The following is a 21,213-nucleotide window of genomic DNA, read 5'->3' as shown; positions in this document are numbered from 1 at the left end:
CTGACAGTATTTATTGCTAATGATAAAACACAAACTCTCAAGCAGAAATTAGAATGTGGAATGCATTTCACCACTATGAACTGAAAGATTTCCACTATTAAAAGACTTTTCTGGTGAGATCAATAATAATATTATCAAATATTATCTTCTGATGTTGTAAAATGAAATACATCAACGTTTCAAAGATCTATACTACACATTGAACCAACATTTTCTAAATAACCAATGCATGAAGTTACAAAATCATATATAAGCAAAAGCTATTCAAAGTATGAGATAGATCAATAGATTTTAATGCAACATTTTCTGAATAACTAATGCACAATGTTACTAAATTGTACATAAGCTATTCAAAGTATGAGCTAGATCAATAGATTTTAATGCAAAACAGTATGAAAACAGCAATGGTATACATATATATATAGATAGATAAGATTCTGCATTTCAATTAACCTTTAAGAAATTATTTTGATGAAGTAGAAAACTATCCACAACAGGCATTGTTTTCTCTTCAGAGAACAATATTTACAAAGTTACAATAACATCAGCACTTCATTAATTTGTAATTTTTAGAATCAATTTATAGGCCTAATTATTGTTACAGAACAAATGGCAAATACCATCAACCATGTCCATTCAGTAAGGCAAATACAGAATGCAGAAAGTGAGAGATAGAAAAGGGAAAGAAATTAAATATAAGACAAAAGAAATAATTCTCTCATTTTAGAAAAAGTTAAAAGATATTACCTATAGATGATGGAATAAAAACAAGAAAATGTTAGCATTTTAGCAAATATTATGCTAAGTAACAATTAATATGGTAAATACACTTGTATTGAGAGAAAGATATAACACCTATAACACAAAGGAAAAATGAGAATAACGTTAGATAAGAAAGCTAAGTGCTCATTTAGCATAAGAGAAACCAAGGATAAAAATCAAGATTTTTTTATATTGCTAAGAAACATTAGAAATTTAGAAATTATTGGCTCTGGGGTAATGAAGAAAGGACATTTGGACATGGTAGTATGTATTACCAGATAAAATACAGATGACCCAGCTAAATTGAATTTTAGATAAAAATAAACACTTTATAAATGTAAGTATGTTTCATTCAAACTTTGGAACATAGTTACATTTTTAAAGGGTTCATTGTTTATCTGAAATTCAAATTTGGCTGGGTGTTCTATGTTTTTGTTTTTTAAATCTGATAACTGAATTAACTGTTTTGTTATAATTGGCCTTTTGGTATGCTGAAACATTTAATCATATGTTAAATAATTACATTTTAATCATATGTTAAATAAAAACATTTTAATCATATGTTAAATACTTTTAATTACTTTTTAAAAGGTGGGTGAGGGGAAAGAAGTAAGGGGTTGAGCCAAGGTATCCAACTTGGTGAGAGGTCAAGTATATGAGGTTGTAGATGTGCTTATTCTAAGGCTTGATGGCCACATGGAGATCAGCAATGGCTTGGACAAGAATAGCTTTAGTGAAATGATGGGAACACAGCTGGATTCTAGAGGATGAATGAGTGAACAAAAAGTACAAAGGAAAAGTAATTATAGAATTGGAAGAAAGGAAAGTAGGGCACAAATTTGAAGAAGATCCATGAAGATTTCAGACAATCCTTCTTTTGTCTATATCCACCATATATCTCAAAAGCATTTCTTTTTCGAGCAGTCATATAAAATCTGTGCAGTATAATAAATAAGCAACTCTAATAAAAATATTTTGGGGTAATGATACAAGATATGTTGCCCTTCCAAAAAGCTGAGTAGGAAAGTGTCTATGGTTTTGATCAAGGGATGTTTGTAACAATATGAGCACTTTTAAAGAAAGGAGAAAGTAAGTAAGAACATGATACAGTGATTCACTATACAATTTAAGTTAGGTATGGGGCTAGAGGGATACTTCCAATCCCACTCTCATGGATAAAAGGAACTAATCCAATCTCTCTCCCATGAAGACCTGGAACTCTAACTTTCATATAATTTAAATCTACTCAGGGCTCAAATTAAGCACAAAATAAATACATTTGATCTTGGAGAAATACAAATGTGACTAAGACATAGAACCTGCTTCCAAAGTAGAGAAGCTTTCAATATACTTCCCAGAATAGTTAAACTTCTCTTTGCTACTGACTAGATCTTTGCTGAGCTCTGTCCTTTACACTCTTAACCCAACTCAGTTATCATACTTCACTTTCCCCAAAACCTCTTTTCACCCAGAACTGGATTCAAACTGGCATATAAAAATACCAAAAGCTATAAAACCTTGCTTCTCTATTAAAATGTCCAAACATGCATTCGTTGTGTTGAAATAATATGCAAGCCCTGCTGCCCCAACTTAAGCTTTCCAAATCTTCTCTGTTCCCCATCGGTTGTGTATGGTTGAAAAAGCCATCTCATTTCTATTGCTGGAGTCACATTTGTGTATGATGAGCTATTGCTGGCCTTAAAATGAAAACTTGCTATTAAAACACTTCAGTTATTCCATTTCTGTGAGAAGCACAGGAAGAGTAGGAAAAAAATCCCTTATGTTTTGAACACTTCTGACAAATGACTCAACATTTCCTTTTCCCAGAGGTCAACTCCATCTCATTTTATTTTCCTTTGTGTTAAAATGGACTCTGCCATCCCAGAAGCAGAAGGAAAAGTGAAAGAGTGATAGCAAAGGAGAACAACTTCTTTTTCCTTTGTTTTGGAAGCGCTCCTTGCTAGAGTAATCTGACTATCACTGAGTCCCTTGGATCATAATTCTTTCTCCCCGAGGCAAGGCTCAGCACATTTCTCCCTTCAAGATGTCTAATATCTGTCTTTGCTGATGTTTTAGAGGAAGAGGGTTACATTGCACATCATATAGCAAAAACTTTTTCTCCAACCATACTAATCATCTCAGGTCTTCTTATTAAATATCTATCTCCCTGTAGTAGCTTCCACTCCCCCAGCTCTACCTCCCACTTGACTTCCTTCTCAATTCCTCCAATAGGCAGTATGTTTCCATTCCCTCCCTTACTCTTCCAAAAACCCCAGTCAGGTCATACATCCTACACACAAGACAAACTCTGGTTAAACAGTCAGCAAAAGAAAAACTGTGTAGACAAACCAGAGTCATCCAGTGTCTTTAAGGCCTTCTATGGAGCGGATTTCTTTCAATCACGTACATGTTAGCAAAAGCAGCATCAAGTTCTGGTCATGAACAGTTTGAACTGATAAAAGTACCAGTACATTTGAAACATCTGGGAAAACAGGCCAGTGAACTGTAACTGATACAGACATGAAACTATACAGGCACATAATGATGTGTTCCTTATATCATGCCTATTTATATAGGAGAATTATTTTATATTCCGAAGTTAAGAAAGGTAATTTATGGAAGTTTTTTAAACCAATTTACTTTGAAAATCATTTAAAAGCATATAGATTAATTACAATAAACTCTGGAACAGGAAAGTAAATAACAAGAATTGCCTTAAAAGTGTTGGACAATCTTATTAAACTTTGGAGCATCACTTAAATTCTGAATAGATAATATAGTCAAAATCAGTGGGAAAATTAAGAGATGTTCAAATTGCTATCAAATAGTTACGGGCTGACTAACCTAAATAATTTTTTTTTTTGGTAACTTTGGTCTTTTAAATTCAAAAGGAACAGAAAATGTAATATTTAAACACTGGATTATCCATCATATATAAGACCTCCCATACCTTCCTCAATTATATAGTCTTCTGGCCATAAATGGAATGACTTTTGGAATACTATCTCTGTATCATAACATATAGAAATACTAGGTTATTGCATTGTGTTTTGTAAAAAAAAAAAAATCTCAGGAAGTGAGGATCAAAAATTAATATCAAATGACTCATAACAGTACTATTTTAATGGTTCTTCTGCTATCATGTCACCTAAAAGGAAGCTATTTATACTTGGTCAGTATTGTAACAGCACATCTTCTGAATATTGTATGAAATAAATAATAGAACTTTAATGATTTCACTAGTTCAACAACTATCATTTGCAGTTAAATCACATTCAGACTCTGTTCTCTCTTATTTGTATTTTCTCATAAAAATATCTATGAAGACAATCACCTGAAATGTCAAAATATCACCCTTTTTAAAATGCAGCAGTACTGACTCATGGTGCTCAAAACTGAGTAATATCTCAAGTGGCTGAGAAAACCAGCAAGACTTGAAAGCCAGTCTTGGAATAACACCCTTGTAACCTGTTCTAGCAGACTGTGCAACCCTCATCTCATGCTGATTATGTGAAAGTAAAAAGTACATATGGCAGTTTATATTGTGTTATTAGTGCATAAACATATAGAATATGTATCTTCTTAGTTAACTTCTTTATCATTGTGAAGTGACGCTACATTGTGAATGGCGTTCAGTTCTATAACTCCATCTTGATGTCGTATAGCTCTTCCAGTTTTCTTTTGACTAGTGTTAACATGTCTTTATATCCTTTATATCACTTTACATCACTTTATATCCTTTTGTTTTTAACTTGCTGATATCTTTATATTAAAAATGAGATTCTTTTAGATGACACATAAGTTGGTATTCCTTTTTTGTATAATTGGACAATCTCTGCCTTGAATTGGAGTATTTACACTATTTAAATTTCATGTGATTATTAACATGGTCTAAATCTGTTGTCTTGCTTTCTACTCCATCCTTCTATTCTTTGTTCCTTTCTTACTTGCCTTGTTACATACTGAATATTTTTGTGATTTTATTTTTTCTTAGTTGTTGTCTCATTAGATATAGCTTTGTTATTATTTTAATAGCTATTTTAGGATTTATAGTCTACATCTTTATCCAATCACAGTATATCTTCAAATACGTGTAGTATAAAAATCTTGCCTCAGTCTATTCTCATTTCTCCCTTCCTGAACTTCATGCTATTGTTGATATACAATTTATATACATATATACTTCACAAAGCATCACTTTTATTTCTTATTTTAAATAGTTAATTATTTTTAAGTTATGTCAATCCACATCATTGCTGCTTTTAGTGCTCTTCGTTCTGATGTGTAGATTTACATTTGCTGCCATCCTCCTGCCTGGGAGGCCTTCTTTAACATTTCCTGCTATACATGTCTGCTCCTGGTGGATTCTTTCAGATTTTGTATTTCTGAAAAACTATTCACTTCGCCTTCATTTTTATCTCCCAATAGTTTTTATTAAAGACTTTATTTTTTGAATAGTTTAAAATTTACAGGAAAATAGAGAATGTGTGTGTGTGTGTGTGTGTGTGTATAGATAGATAGGTATTGTATTATATATGTACTATGATGTATGTATGATGCATGTAAATTATATATCACATATGTAGTATTTAATAGGTTACCATAGATAATATATTATATAGAGATTATACATAAAATAGAATGTGTATATATTATATACATACATATACTATTTTTTGTAAATTTAAAATTCTTAAAAAATAAAGCCATTAATAAAAATTACCCACATATACAGTATGAGTATTATGTATACTGTATACTAAATATACATATCACCATTATTAACACCTTACATGAGGTATGGCACATTTTTTACAATTGATGGACTAATGTTGATACATTATTGTTAACTAAAATGCATAATTTGTTCAGATTACCTTAGATTTTTACTGAATATCTTCATTCCATTTCATCCTATTCTGGATACCTCGTAATTTTTGATTCTCAGGTTTTCATAGGCTCCTCTTAGCTGTGACAGTGCCTCAGCCTTTCCTTAGTTTTGATGCCTTTAACAATTTTAAGGCACATGAGTCAGATATGTGGTAGGACACTTGTCCATTGAAAATTTCCTCATGATTGCCTATACAGATGGCAAAAAACATGTACAGTAGAGGTAGTACTTATGTGCAGATTTTTTGTTTATTTGTATTTGCCTTTAGTCATAATAACTCCATTTTCAAAGGTACTTAAGTCAGCACCTTTTTTGTCACCCTTTTCAGTGAGGTTGTTTCACATACACTTAGATTCTTTCATCAAAGTCTGCACTCTTTCTTGGAACCCCCTGAAATCCTAAATGATTTGCATATATTAATCTTTGTGTTGTACAGTTCTACAGATTTGATGAAAATGTCATAGCATTTATTTGGCATTTTAGTATCATACAAAACAGTTTCAATACCCTAAAGTCTAAAGTTCTCTGTATTTCAGCTTTTTATCCCTCTTTTTTCTCCCAAGTCCATGGCAATCAGTGAGTTCTTATCATCTGTATAGTTTTACCTTTTCCACAATGTCATAAAATTTGAATCATGTGGTATATAACCATTTTAGACTGGTTTCTTTTACCTAGAAATTTTACTTAAAGTTTCTCCATGTCATTTCATAGCTAAATGGGTCATTTCTAAGTTATACTGATGAATACTATTTCATTGTACACACATACCCACAGCTTATTTACTTATTTATTAAAGGACATTTTGTCACTTCTACATTGGATCAGTCATGAATAAAGTTGCTACAGAATCCTGTTCAGGTTTTCGGTGAACGTGTTTAAAACTCAGTAGAATGAACACCTAGGAGTACAATTTCTTCATCACCTGTTAAAGCAAGACTACGTTTAGTAACATAGAATCTAAAACTGTCTTCCAAACTGTAGCTACCATTTTGCTCCCCACCACTGCCTCCAGGATTCAGTGACAATTTGTGTTGCACTCTATCCTCCCCATTTTTGGTATTGTCAATTTTTTAAAATTTTAGTCATTCTAATAGGAGTAAAGGAGTGTCCAATGGCTGTTTTAATATGAAACTCTTTGAAGACAAAGAATATTGTGAATCTTTTTAAATGTTAATTTGCCACCTGTATATCTTCTCTGGTGTGATATCTTCTAATACAATATGGGATTATAACAGTTGCCAAGTATATATATTTTAATTATGCATTGAAAAACTAGGCAAACCCAGGGTAGGTCCTTGAATCAACTTGGTCAACTATCAGACCTGAACTTATACTCTAGCTACTAACTGCAACCATAAGCCTCCTACTTTGACTGATGGGCCACAATAGCATTTCAGGTCATTTTAGAGTGAACATCTAGTAATGCCAAAAAGACATGAATATTTCTTTTTTTCTCCAACATATGATTAACTAAGTCCTCTGGGAAAGACTTGGAGACATATTTATATTATGCACTTCCAATCCTCAATGAGACAATGAAATACAGATTTCCCTTCAGTTAAGAGATCTGGGGTCTGCAATCTGACATTAGGTCTGTAAACTAAAATAAGGGTATGATTCTCCACCATGGTAATAAATATCAAGATTTTGACTACCAGAGATTGAAATTTTCTATCTTATGCATGTCAACCAATATTTCAGTAGATTGCCCATCTATTTTGTTCCTAGAGACACCATGATCAATTAGCTGCCACCAGAGTTTCTGCAGAACAAGTCATTTTGGTTACCAGTACATTCTTTCTGTCTTTTGTGCTCTATGTACCTTCTTTGTCTTTGGTCAAGAACTGACCCTGGAAACTTCAGCTCTGGGTTTCCATTATCCTCACTAAAATTAGGGCATTAATTTTAATGGCAGAATCCCCTATAGCCTTATCTCATATACAAAGGGGAGCAACCATAGAGTTTTCAAGGATGCAGTTACTCCTATAATTTATTTCTCAATGTTTCAGTAAAGGGAGTATCTTTTGGGTAGAGCTACCAGGTTTAAGCAAAAAGCAAAACAAATAGTTAAAGATTCTTCAATTTGAATTTCAGATAAATTCTTAAATTTCTATAAAAGTTAAATAGTGTAATTAGTTAAACTTAAATTACTATAAAAATTTTTTTGAGAGAGAGAGAGAGAGAGAGAATTTTTTTATTTTTATTTTTTTAGTTTTCGGCAGACACATCTTTGTTTGTATGTGGTGCTGAAGATCGAACCCAGGCTGCACGCATGCCAGGCGAGCGCACTACTGCTTTAGCCACATCCCCAGCACAAATTACTATAAAATTTTAAGTGTTAGTGTATCTCTGCAATGACCCTGAGTTTTCCCAGGCCAGAGCTAGTTCATAGAGGGTAGGGTAGGCAGTCAAGGAGCCTGGCTGGTGAGCAGGAGCTCTGTTGAAACATTGGCAAGCTGAGCTGGTCAGCAGGGAACCACAGGCAAGCCCCAGCAAGTTTGAAGGTGAGCATCATGAGTGACCTACATGCTACAGCTACTGCAAGAAAATTAAAGCCCCTTTCTCCTCATTTATTGAAGCATGCTCTTCTGGCAAGGAAGAACCTAATAGCCTACCAGAGCCAGCTCCAATGTTGCTAAAAAGACAACAAAAGGTAGATTACAGCTACAAGTCAATTGGCTTAATTATTGGTACAAATACAGATGGTAAAATTCTACTATGCTAGCACATGAGCATACACATGAAATAGATCAAAACACCAATATAGACCCAAGTATGTTATGGCATTTGGCATATAATAAATCAGTCTTTCAAATAAGTGGGGGAAACAATGGATTATTCTAAAAGCAGTTTTGATAAAATTAAAGGGACATCTGCAAAAAATAAATTAAGACAGTTACTTTACTTCTTAAACTAAGATTCTAGGTGGATCAAAATAAATAAACGAGAAATTTTTAAAATACAAAAATATAAAAAAGTATATGTATGTGTGTGCATGCACTAAATATTAGAGTGAAAACATCTTTTTAGTTATAATAGAAAATTTAGAACCTATTGATGAAAAATTTCTGACACTAAAACAAAAAAAAATCCACAAAGAAAAATTTTCTGGTGGTGCACACCTGTAATCCCAGCAGCTCAGGAGGCTGAGGCAGGAGGATCAAGAGTTCAAAGCCAGCCTTGGCAAAAGCAAGGTGCTAAGCAACTCAGTAAGACCCTGTCTTTAAATAAAATACAAAATAGGGCTGGGGTGTGGCTCAGTGGGTTGAGTACCCCTGAGTTCAATCCCCAGTACCCCCCCCAAAAAAAAACAAAATCAAAAGAAAAATGGCAAATGGAAAAAAATGTGCAAATTATACCACAGGTAAATGAGTTAAAAGACCAATAAGTTATTCAATCATATCAAAATCACATTAACAAATCATTTCATTGTATAAAACAATGAATATGCCTCTTTAATGTATGGTAAGTACTGGATCACTCATAATATGGAAAATACAAATTAAAATTACAATGTAATACATATTGTGGCCTTTCAAACTGAGCACTAAGGAAAAAATGTTGAATAACAAATTGAGATAATAAGGAAGTGGGGAAACAAGAAATGTCATACATACTGTGTGGGAGTAAAAAAAATGATATAACCTTAATCATAAGCAATTTTGCAAAGTTATCAAAATTACATGTACACATACTTTCAGAACCTACGCTTCTACAAATTTTACTATAAATGTACTTGCATAGATGTGCAATAACATATGACTAATGATACTTTTGCACTATTGTTTGTGTTATAAAAGTTTGAAACTGCTTTCAATTGCCAAAAAAAATGAGATTGTTAAATTCAATGAAATATTATGAAGTTCATTTATTAAAATGAGGCAGCTCATTTAGAATATAGAATAATGTCTAATGGGGTTTAAGAGTCAATACCCTAAAATATTTTAAGCTGAGGGAATTTTAAATAATCCCCCAAACAGGATGGTTCTCCCTGAAGCAAGTCAGAAGAGCCACGTATGGGAAGTGCCCTGCCTATACCTAGAGGACAGAAGCTTTCTTATCTCTGAAGACATAAAGATGCCCAGAAAAACCTGATCAAGTAGACCTTGCTAATTTGACCCCAGTTGATTACCAATACTTGGATCTTGATTTCCTTATAAAGACTCCCGTGTCACATAAGGATTATAGTAAATCCATTTTTATTTTTTCCTTGTTAATCCATTTTTTGTCGTAGGGACCTCAACTATGAACCTATAATAGGTAGAAGGAAAGGTATTTTTCTCCTCCCACATGTGCAAGAAATATTTAAGTGAAAAAAATCAAAGTGCGTAAAGTTTGCTTAGTATCCCACCATTATCATAAGTGTCATTATGAGTCCATAAGCTTGAGATTCCCTGGAAAGAGACCCAGAAACTTGGAATGGTGGTTTTATTCCAAGGACATAAATTATTTACTTGGGGTGAAACATGCTCGTCATTATGTCTACCTTAAGATGTATTTCGAATTTTGTACCACATTACATTTATTACCTATACAAAAATGTAAGTATGCTTTATAGAAGAATTTTTTAAAGATTCCATTCTACTGAAACATCTGTTCACTGCTGCAATTGCTGACCACTGTTAATTAGATTTTGAGGAGAACAGATTTGCAAGGAGCCTCTCTTGACCAATTCTGCTCTCTTCATTCAAGAATCTGGCAGAGGACATTGGTAAAGGTCACTTGAGCCTATGCAGACATCAGTGTCTGATCTGATCTGGAGATAGAGTGACGCATCTGTTTCTTGTGTTTCCCTGATCATGTCAGCAAGACTGTTGTCAGCAGTCTGTGAAGAGCATTCATCTTAGAAAGTGCTGCTTGAATTTCTGAGCTTTGATACATTTCATAAAGAGCACTGTCCTCAGGGCTGGGGCTATAGCTCAGTGGCCGAGCACTTGCTTAGCATGTGTGAGGCACTGGTTTGATCCTCAGCACCACATTAAAAAAAAACATAAATCAATGAACAAAGATATTGTGTGTCCCTCTACAACTAAAAAAAAAAATTAAAAAAATTAAAAGAGCACTGTCCTCTACATAATTATTTCATTAGGTTTTTACCTCTAGTCTGAACAATGGTTGATATTCAGGAAAGACAACAACTTTCATTAAACCTACAGGGTCACCAAATATCATTGTTTTATAGAAACTAGGTGCAGGAAGGGAATCTTCTGGTGGTCTACCAACTATGTTTCATGGAGCACTTTCCTTCAGTATCTGTCTGTTTGCTTGCTTTGGAGACACAATGGGTGCCTCTCACAACATCAATTCCAGGGGAAACATTAACCGACAACAAGATCTTCCAATTGACTTTTTTTTTTTTTTTTTTGACTAGGGTATATTTCCAGAAACAATTTTCCAGAACAAGAATTTTATTCTGTTTTTTACATTTTTTCTCTTTTTAAACATAAACCCATCCTGATTGCTAGAAAATGTTTTCAATTAAAGAGGATTCATACACATTTAAAGAGCAAACAGACTTCCACCCAGATAACACCGCAACAAAAGTCCTTTGAGCTACCCCTAGCTCTGAATCACTGGAGAATTCAAGAACACATCCAGGAACACTCTAATCTAAATGTCACCTATTTTGAGAAGTATTTACCAAACAATCCAACTAACTCCCCTACTTCCTCTTAACTATTAAAAATGTATCATACAGAAAGGATTTTAAAAGTTACCATAATGAAATAGTAACTATTGGAGGTGACAAATATGTTCATTAATTTGATCACCCTACTATGTCACATGCATCAATACATCAGATTGGGGCTGGGATTATGGCTCAGCGGCAGTGCACTCGCCTAGCGTGGGCAGGACCCGGGTTCGATTCTCAGAACCACATGAAAATCTACACCTAAAAAAATAAAATAAAAAACCCCACAAGATTGCACCCCATAAATATGTGCAATTATAATTTAATCAAAATAAATAAAAATTAATAAAAATACACATCACATAATATTATAATTATTTATTTACACACCCTTCTTCTTTCCTTCAAAGAAGGCCTGTGTAAATTTGATTCATCCACAAATTAGACTGTAAATGGCAAGAGTACAAATCAGCAAGTAAATGTGCTATTTAACATGATGCTTGGCTGACTATAATTACTCTGCAACCAAATGAATGAGGGAATAAATGAAATGGTATGAAACGCACTCCAAGGAAGCATTTTAAGTAGGTGGGCTCTGGATGAATTGGGTATGAGACACTGAAGATAGATTGCCTGATTTTTCTGGAGCCAACCAGCCAGGCTGAAGGGTGTGCAGAACAAGTCCTCAAAAAAGACTGAAATCTCCCCATGAGACAGAGAGGGCAGAAGGGAATACCTGCCTTCCCACAGAATAATTGGTGCTCAAATCAGTCTAGAAATCCTATATTCACTCTCCCTTTTAATGGGAAACCTCTCTGCCTGGATAGAATTTCAGCAGACATATTTCCAGCTGGCTTTATTATCATGACCCAGATATAAATATCATGGTAGGAGCCCATGTGGTGGGAGCACAATTTTTCCTAACTGAAAATAGAGGCAGAGAAGCATCAGCTCTAGTATCCCTGATACTAGAGTGAGGTTGCCATAGCAACCAGCTGAGTCACTAATGAAAAAAGAACAGTTGCACTATGACTAGGCTGACATTCTGTGACATTCTCTTATTTTACTGTAGCTCTAATGATGTCTTCAGTAGGAATGACAGAGAGAAAAGGTTCTGACCTCTCTATTAAACCTGCAGCTGGCTTGACATGCTCTGTCGTTAGCTTAATGAATGTGAATTTCTATGTGTAAATTCTGCCTTGGAGAAAGCACTTTAGGAATTCGAATCATATATTAGACTTGTTGATTCTATTGTTTCTTTAATGTCATCCCTTCTTTTCCAAATTAAAATGGCAATGAAGCAGATGAGCCCAAAAAGCAAAACAGGATGGGGAAAATTTACTGAAAAGACATGATAGGGTGATGCTAATCCATCACCGATGATGTGAAATTGTAGAAAACAACCAGAAGCTTCTGCCTCTTCATCAAAAGGGATAAATCACAGGGTGGTGTTAATCAAGAAAGCTAGAAATCTTATCCAAGATAGAGGAGACCTGTCCAAAGTAAGTTATGAGAGCTCTGTGATATACAATATTCACTTAATGGTCATTATATTCAGAGCACTGTGCATGGCACCGTGGAGTGTTACAGAGAAAGATTTTTCTCAAGTCGTGGAGTCTAAAGTTAAAGGGAAGATGGAATGGATTGGCAGCTTATAAATGCATGCAATCTGCACCTGGCATAACCCCTTGCTGCTGCCAAGAAACATGTGCAGAAACCAGCACATTGGAATGCAAGTTTTTAAAATTAAAGTTAATAAAATAAAAAATTACCACAAGTTTGAGTATACCAATGAAGTTTGAAAATAGAGTTAATCAAGACACTATCACTGAGTTTGTACAACACTGAGAATGCTTTATGTTTCAGTTGTTGTTGTTTTTTCTTTTCAAATGAACTTGTTTGCAAACATAGGAACTTGTTTTAAGCCCAGCTTGGGTTGCTTTCATCTGCACAAGAAGGGCTATGAGGGCGGGTGTCAGCATTTGCTGCAATTTATGTGGGAGTTTCTGAATTTGAGTGTAGGCATCTGCATCTCCTTATAAGCAGGAAAGAAGAGAGCTCATTCATTATTAAAGCAGCCTTCTAGCAACTCTCTTTCGTCAGCATAACACTGCCAGACTAATGTTCTTTGTCTCTGACTTGAATCGTGTTTTTCTTCTCTTCAAGATCTTAATTCAGCACATTTACCACGTCACTCTCCTAGTTAGGAGTAGATGATGGTTACCCAATGTGAATCAAGTCACACATAATTCTGCTACCTGATTTGTAATGCCCTCCACAGTTTTGTCCCAGCACATCCATCCATGTGTTCTTGTTCCTTCCAATGCCAGTCCTCCATTCCTGCCAGACTCTCTCTTCCCAGCCACAAAAAAAGGCATTACTGATTCATATCTCCCCTTCTTTCCAAGAAAAGGAAAAACCTTCTTGTTACATACCCAATCCTAGCTCATCCTTGGAGAAAGGGCAAAGGCCATTTGCTTGATAAAGGTGTGCTCTGAATCACTGTGGCTTTTATAAACAGAGCCTACCACCCAGTTGACTACTTATCATTTTCTTAACCTATTATTTTCTCTGATGTCTGAATTGTTCACCCCTTTGGATCAGGCTTAACACCACCTTCTTCTTTTTCATGGACAGAGTCCCATAGTTTGTTTACAGTCGGTCAGGAAGTAATGCATTAATTCAATGAACATCAATGGGACATTAAGCCAGGGAAAATACAAAGACCCATAAGTTTTCATGTGGACCTTTAGTTTGTAGTGTCCACAGATAGAGAGGAGATTGTATAAGCAGGGTGGTACAGAGACAGACGATGGAGACATTTTAGAATCAATTAAGGATTTTGGCCTTCTATCAAACACTGCTTTGCCAGACCTTCAGAGTCATGGGGAGGAGAGTGGGACCACAGAGGGGGCCAGTGACATTCATTTTTCCCTGATCAGAGCAACTTTACTTTTATTTGCTGTGTAGGTTTAGACTTCAGGAAATATGGATTAAAATTTCTTTTGAAATAAAGGGTACTCTTTGGACGGAGGTTGAAAACATCTTTTCTGGGTAGCAAAGGAGAGCCTCTAGTGTTTAATCCACACCAGAAAGTCGGTAGATGGCTTTACCCTTTCTTCAGCATGTCATGTAGCATCATGTATCATGGAAAGGACATAGATGTTCTTTCATCTGTTGTTGACTATTAAGAGACAGAAGTTCAGGTGGTTGGTTTTGTCTTTAATACTAAGGGAGTTTAGGAATATGTTGGCATTATGTTTTGCTCCCAGTTACCAAGAGAAAAAGGTGCCTCCTTTGTCTTTCTGTGTATATTTAATCTGTTTTATGGGATGTTTACTTTCTTTGGCTTGTGGACAAAGGAGTATTTTAAGGAATGGTAAAAGACAGCTACAACGACCAGCTGTAATAACTAAATTTATGCCTGTGTATTATATCATCAGAGGAAACAAGTAGAAGAATTAATGGAGTCTATGGAAAAGAAATAACATATGTGTGGGAAATCAGCATAGACATGATCTTTGCTGTTGTGTCAGAGCCAAAAATAGAAGAGTGGGCTGGTGCAGAGCAGCAGCTATCTCCTGTTCAGACCAACTCTCCTCGGGATACTGCTGCTTTTGGAACAGAAGTCCACAACTGCCACCTCCTCAGCTGCTACTGCTATGCATTTTAGGATAATGAGTGGAAGAAACTCCCCGAGGGTTTTTAGGTGCCAAATCAATAGAAACAAACTTCATTTTACGAAATGCTCCCTGCTGGAATAGACATTCAAAAACACTCCTAATGTTCCAGCTCTTGAATAAACAAGCAGCAGTCAGAGACCTCCCAACTCTTGGATCTGTTTCTGCTACAGAGGTGTTTTAGAACCCAGGGCCTATCACATGCTAGGTCAGCTCTCTAACACTGAGTTGCACCCCAGCCCAGAAATCGTTCATATGTGTATGCATGCATGAGAATCTTCTGGTAAGCCCACTGAAAGCGTTCTTTCTGAGATCCAAGTCCAGTCCCATCTGCTGTTCCTATCAGCCATATTCCTTTGCATCTGCCGCCCGTGGCATTTTTCATCCCACACACACCAGAGTCTTTTACAGGTTCCTTTTCCCTGAGCTCCTATTATGTCTTGTCCATTTCCACATCAGTCTTTCATTTCCTTCTTTGTCATTCTCAACTTTTTATTGCTAACTTAGAAATGCCAGAGTTTAGCAAGGACTCACTTGAAGGGACTAAAGGTCTCAAAACAGCACTAAACAAGTCATCCATAGTGACAATACAATCACTGATCCAGTATAATAGCTCACGGTGCCTGTAAAAGCACCCGTGGTTATTTCATTCTTCATTTGGCTATCCCTGAGCACTCTTTAACTGTTTGGGTAGAACTACTTTCTGCCTGCCTATCCTCTTGTATCTGCACAGAGCAAATTCTCCTGTGAGTCAGTAAACCCGACATCCGACCTGGCCCCAGCTCAACATCATGTCTCACCTGTTTCATTTGTATAGAGCAGGAGGCACCTGGCTCTTAATCACATTTCTCAGTCTATGACCTTCTCAGTCTAATTCTATCTAATATCACAGTGACAGGTTGCATCCTCAGATATAACAACAACAAAAAATTTTCATAACCTGGTCTAAAATCAGTAGCTTGCTTGTGAATATGTCACAGCACTGTGCTTGAAAAACACAAGTTTATGAACTTGACTATCTGTCTCACATGACTACATAATCTTTAATATGCTTTTGAAGAGGAGTTACATCTTGTTTGCCACTGCATGCCTTGGTTCTGAACAGATGGGCAAAAAGAGGTTCAAAGTGAATTGAAAAGAAAAGAAAAATAATAGCATGTATATACCAACCATCTTTTATACTACATCCACTGGTGAAGAAGGAAACATTCTTCACTGATCATGGAACTCTGGCCTAGATTCCTGTCATAGAGATCAAGGTAAGGAAAAAGAGTAACTGAATTAGGAGAAAACAGGGGACAAGTTAGATTAATTTACATCAAAATGAGCCTAGAATTCCAAGAAAGTTAGAGCTGGGAAAGAGATATGTGTTAAGTCAGATTTGTACCACTGTCACCAAAATACCTGACAAGAACAAGGGGGAAAAGTTTATTTGGGGCTCATGGTTTCAGAGTTTCAGTCCATGGTCAGCAACTTCATTGCTCTGAGCCTGAAGGGGATGAGGACATCATGGCTGAAGATCATGGCAGAAGAGAACTGCCCAGCTCATGGCAGCTGAGGAAAAGAGAAAGAGGCAACTGACAAGATGAACTCTTCCCGGACACAGCCCCCAGTGAAAAACTTCCTGTAACTAAGTCCCACCTCCTTTCTATTATTCCTTTCATCTGTCAGTGAATCAATCCACTGCTGATGTCAGAGCTCTCGTGATCCAATTATTGCCGAAAAGCCCCACCTCTAAACCTGTCTGCACAGGGGACCTTGCTTTCATCACATGACCTTTTGAGGGTCATTCCAGGTCCAAGCTATAACAAGAGGGAAAAATAAAAGGTTATTCGAGGGGAGTCTATGTTATTCAGCTTTCCATTACTATAACAGATACCAAAGATAATCAACTTATGAAGAGAAAATGGTTATTTTGGCTCATGGTTTTAGAGGTTTCAGTCCATGACTAGTTGACCTCTTTGCTTTGAGGTCTATTGGGGGGACACATCATGGTGGGGAAAGTGCAGCAGAGCAAACTATTTACCACATGGTAGGGAAGGAAAAGAGGAGGAAGGGGCCAGGGACCCACTATTCCCCTGGTGAGCTGAAAACCTCACCACTAAAACTTCTACCACCTCCCCGTAACATCACACTGGGAAACAACTTTCACAGACAAACCTTTGGGGAACATTAAAATCCAAACTGTAGAAGAGCCTTTTCTGTAATTAATACAATGAAAATATAATGAAGGTAAAGAGGAACCTTAGGAGATGTATAATGTACTTACAATAGGCTTCTTCCCTTTCAGCGTTTCTTCAAGCAATATCAATAAAGGTTTGTTTAGTTTAATTAATTAGTCTTAATATTTTTTTTCAGATGGGATCTCACTGTGTTGCCCAGACTGGCCTTGAAACCCTGGGTTCATGTGATTCTCCTGCCTCAGCCTCCCTAGTAGGGAACTATAGGTGCACAACCACATCCAGCATTTTAGTAAAAATTCTTAGAGGAGACTCTTGAGTGGGTATTTCTTTTGAATGAAATATAATGCTGAAACTGAACAAAAGGTGACCTAAGTCTATTTGAACTACAGAAAAAGGAATAATTTCCTGGTTAAGCAGAGGGGTGAACCTCACGGACCATTACATTAAAGTTGTCACAGAAAAAAAATATTTAGTGTTAATTAATTTTTATGAGGAGTGTCTGAAGATTCCCCCATAAATTTTAATAGTGTTGTGAATTTGAGGCATTTCAGCAGCATGATGGCATTACACTGGGCAAAACCAGGTGTGTGTGTGTGTGTGTGTGTGTGTGTGTGTGTGTTTGTGTGTGTGTGTGTACAGAAGACCAGAATGTAGCCAGCAGGACTTCATTCTGGTGAACTGTCAAAATTTTCTGGACCTCTGATATTGAATGTTTAGTGCAGAGATATGGCTCAAGGATTCTAAGGGTATCATCTGTAATGGGTCCAAACTAAAAGCTATTCTGAAATATTCAAATCTGAATGTAATTCTGGCTTCATGCTCTGGAGGATTCTTCACTCTGGCAGAACGATAGGCTGTGGGGAGGGGGTTCGGGAGTCTTATGAAACAGGAGCCCCATCATTTGGTGCTAAAGTTACAATTCAATAGGGGCCAAAAGTTTTCCCTTGCTATTACACAAAACAGTGACTATAGATGACAATAATGTGATACACTCAAAAAAGCTAGAAGAAACGATGTTGAAAGTTTCACCATAAAGAAATGCCCACTGTTTGAGGAGATAAACATGTTTAACCTGATTTAAGCACATTGAACATGGTGCACATGTATCAAAATGTGATGTGGCACTCTAATAATACATACTTTTATTATTTATTGTGTTATCTTTAAAAATAAATGAATGAATCACTGCTGGAGGCTTAGCCATCTGCTATTTAATACCTTTCCACCTGAACCAGAAAAAGGGTAAGAAGTCCTCCTCACTTCTTCACACAAATATTCTCTGGGAATCCATTTAAAAATATTTGGTATATTATTATTATTCATTCTGAAAATAGATCATATAATTATTGATGAGAGCTGTGGGAGAAGTAGTTGATAAATAAACATGTATGTTTTGATCTGAGTCCATTCACCTAAGTGTGGTGGTAGCTACCTGAATGGGACCAGTGTGCTTGGTAAGTTTCCTGTTTCAATATCATTCTGGGGAGAATGAAGAGTAAAAGTCCCAATTTCCAGTGAATTGCTACCTCACATCATTCAGGTCTCTATTTAATTGTAATCTTCTTGGAAGGGGCTTTGGATAAAAAGCCGCACCTGTGTCATCTTCTATATACCACCCTACACTTCCTTCCTTTCTTTTATAGGTCTTATTCTCTGTCATTATATTACATATTTATTCACTTACTTTTTTATTTCCTGACTCCCCGAATGGAATGTAAATTACATGAAAGAGGAAAACTTTGTTATGTTTACTGATGCATCCTAAAACTGTGCTTTAGCATACACTAAGCACTCAATATACATTGGTAAATATATTAATATTGAATTTTTTAATAAATAAATTATAAATGGAATGAATGCATGCAAGAATGGATGCATAACGTGTGTCAGCAATGATAAATGATTTACAAATACTCGACATGTAAATTCAGTGCCAACCCCTTAATGTACCTGCTGCTTTCTAGATTGACAGATGTAGAAATGAAAGCTCAGAGAACCTCATTCCATTAATTAATTTGCCCAAAAGAAAGGTACACAGTAAGTTTCTACAAAAACTATAGCTCTGGTTGGTTTAACATCCTTAAAAGCTGCAATCCTGGAGAGAGATTTTAAGGGAAACTATTCAATAATAAAACCTCCTGGTTTTCCCTTCTTTCTCCTACTTCCTCCAGTTATATCTGACTGAAGTATCAAAACAAGGCTCACGTGGGTCCCTTGGCTGAGAATAAAGCTTGTTTGCTGCTGGTTTCTGCGCCTTGGATAGCCTCTCTCTTTCCTCAAGCATACCAGAAAATCAGAGCAGCTGTGAGCCTGTCAGAGCTGAGGGCAACTGTGTTTGCCTAGCGAGTGTCTGCAGTCCTAGGGGGTATGGCTCATGGCATCAGGCACAGCCTGGTGGGACGTGGTAAAACAAAAGGAAGGGAGGCTAAATGAATAACAAATGTGTTCAGGACACAATAGAAATAAACCAGGCAGGGAGTTGAGTGTTGACAAGAACAGGTTGCTTGATGATTAATTGGAGAGAAGGACAGAAGCTGTGAAGCTGAAGGACAAGGGGGAGCGACCCATGATGCAAGTAGCTGCTGTGGTGATGAGTCTGTCTCATAAGGTGGTTTTCTTTCTTACCTTTTATGGTTTTTGCCCTTGGATTGTGCCCTGTGTGGGATGACTCAACTGGGTAAGAGCCAGACGGTTTTCTACCACGCCTGTGTGGAAGTCCTCAGAAGAACAGGAATTTGAACTTTAAGGTCTCTTCAGTTACCTTGAAAATTAATTTTTTTCTTGTTTTGTGTTTTACTTTTAAGTGCTTTTTTTCTTGAGGTATGATTTATAACAAAAGGAAATGCACAGATCATAAACGTATAGTGTGGCACAAGTTGACAAATGAATATACCCACACAACCCACCCCAACAAGATAGACAATATTTAAATAAACTTAGAAAGCTCCCTTGCCCCCCTTCTCAAACATAGTCTACCCACAAATTCCTCAAGCAACCTCTTCTGATTTCCATGATGGCAAAAAATGTTTGCCTATTCTAGAGCATCATATAAATGGAATCACATAGTCTACACCCTTAATCACCATGATGTTTTTGAGATCTTTCATGATTTATGCTTGAGTATTTTATTCTCTTCATTGCTGAGTAGTAGTCCATTGTACATATATACAAATTTGTTATCAAACTTTCATACATTTGCCCATTTTCTTTTCTTTCTTCCTTTGTGATTTTTGTTTGTTTAGGTTTGTTTTGTTTGTTGTTGTTTATTGTGGTATGGGAATTGAACGCAGCCTCACACACATTCTGCCTCCCTGGCCCTCCCCCCCACCCCCGTAGGATCTCACTAAGTTGCCTAGGCTGACCTCCAATCTCCTGCCTCAGCCTTTTAAGTAGCTGGGACTTCAGGTATGTACTTCCACACCTGGCTGTTTACCCATTTTTTTAATTGAACTGATAGGTTCTGTTCTGTTGGCTTTGACAATTCTTTATATATTCTTGGTACTAGTCATTTATTGAATATGTAGTTTGCAAATATTTTTCTCATTTTGTAACTTGTCTTTTCTTCTTTTTAACACAGGCTTCCACATAGCAATAGTTTTCATTTTGATGAGTTCCAATGTATTCATTTTTTTTTTAATAGATCATGCTTTTTGTGTCAAGAATTTTGTGCCTGGCCCAAATTCCCAAATTTTCTGTTGTTTTTCCTGAAATTTTTATAATTTTACATTTTAAATTTATTTCCATGATACACTTTTTATTAACTTCTGTATGAAGTGTGAAATTTAGATCGAAGTTCATCTTTATGCCTGTAGCTGTCCAGTTGCTCCAGCATCATTTGTTTAAAAGACTCTCCTTCCAGTGAATTTTGCACTTTCATCAAAAACTATGCCAGTATACTATGTGGGTTAATTTCTGGGTTCTCTATTAGATGCCATTGATATATGTGATATACTTCATGTATATAAATATATATAAAATGCATATATATATATATATACATATATATATATATATACACACACACATTTTTTTTAAATCAGAAATAAACTATTTTTTTATTTTTTT

General features: G+C 35.9%; 1 protein-coding gene across 1 annotated transcript in view; it reads left to right on the top strand.

The window, feature by feature from the left end:
- The window catches only part of LOC308648339 (uncharacterized protein), a 568,826-nt gene extending 551,383 nt beyond the window's left edge, over nt 1–17,443 (top strand). The window contains exon 9 of the mRNA XM_081292963.1: nt 17,324–17,443. The gene's annotated coding sequence lies outside the window, so the exon portion shown is untranslated. The remainder of the gene's footprint in view (nt 1–17,323) is intronic.
- The last annotated feature ends 3,770 nt before the right edge of the window (nt 17,444–21,213 follow it).

This window comes from Spermophilus citellus, assembly GCF_964194105.1.
Source record: "Spermophilus citellus genome assembly, chromosome: 1".
In the NCBI taxonomy this organism is placed as follows: Eukaryota; Metazoa; Chordata; class Mammalia; order Rodentia; family Sciuridae; genus Spermophilus; species Spermophilus citellus.
The sequence above is the reverse complement of the archived record's forward strand: the minus strand, read 5'-3'. Positions and strand labels throughout refer to the sequence as shown.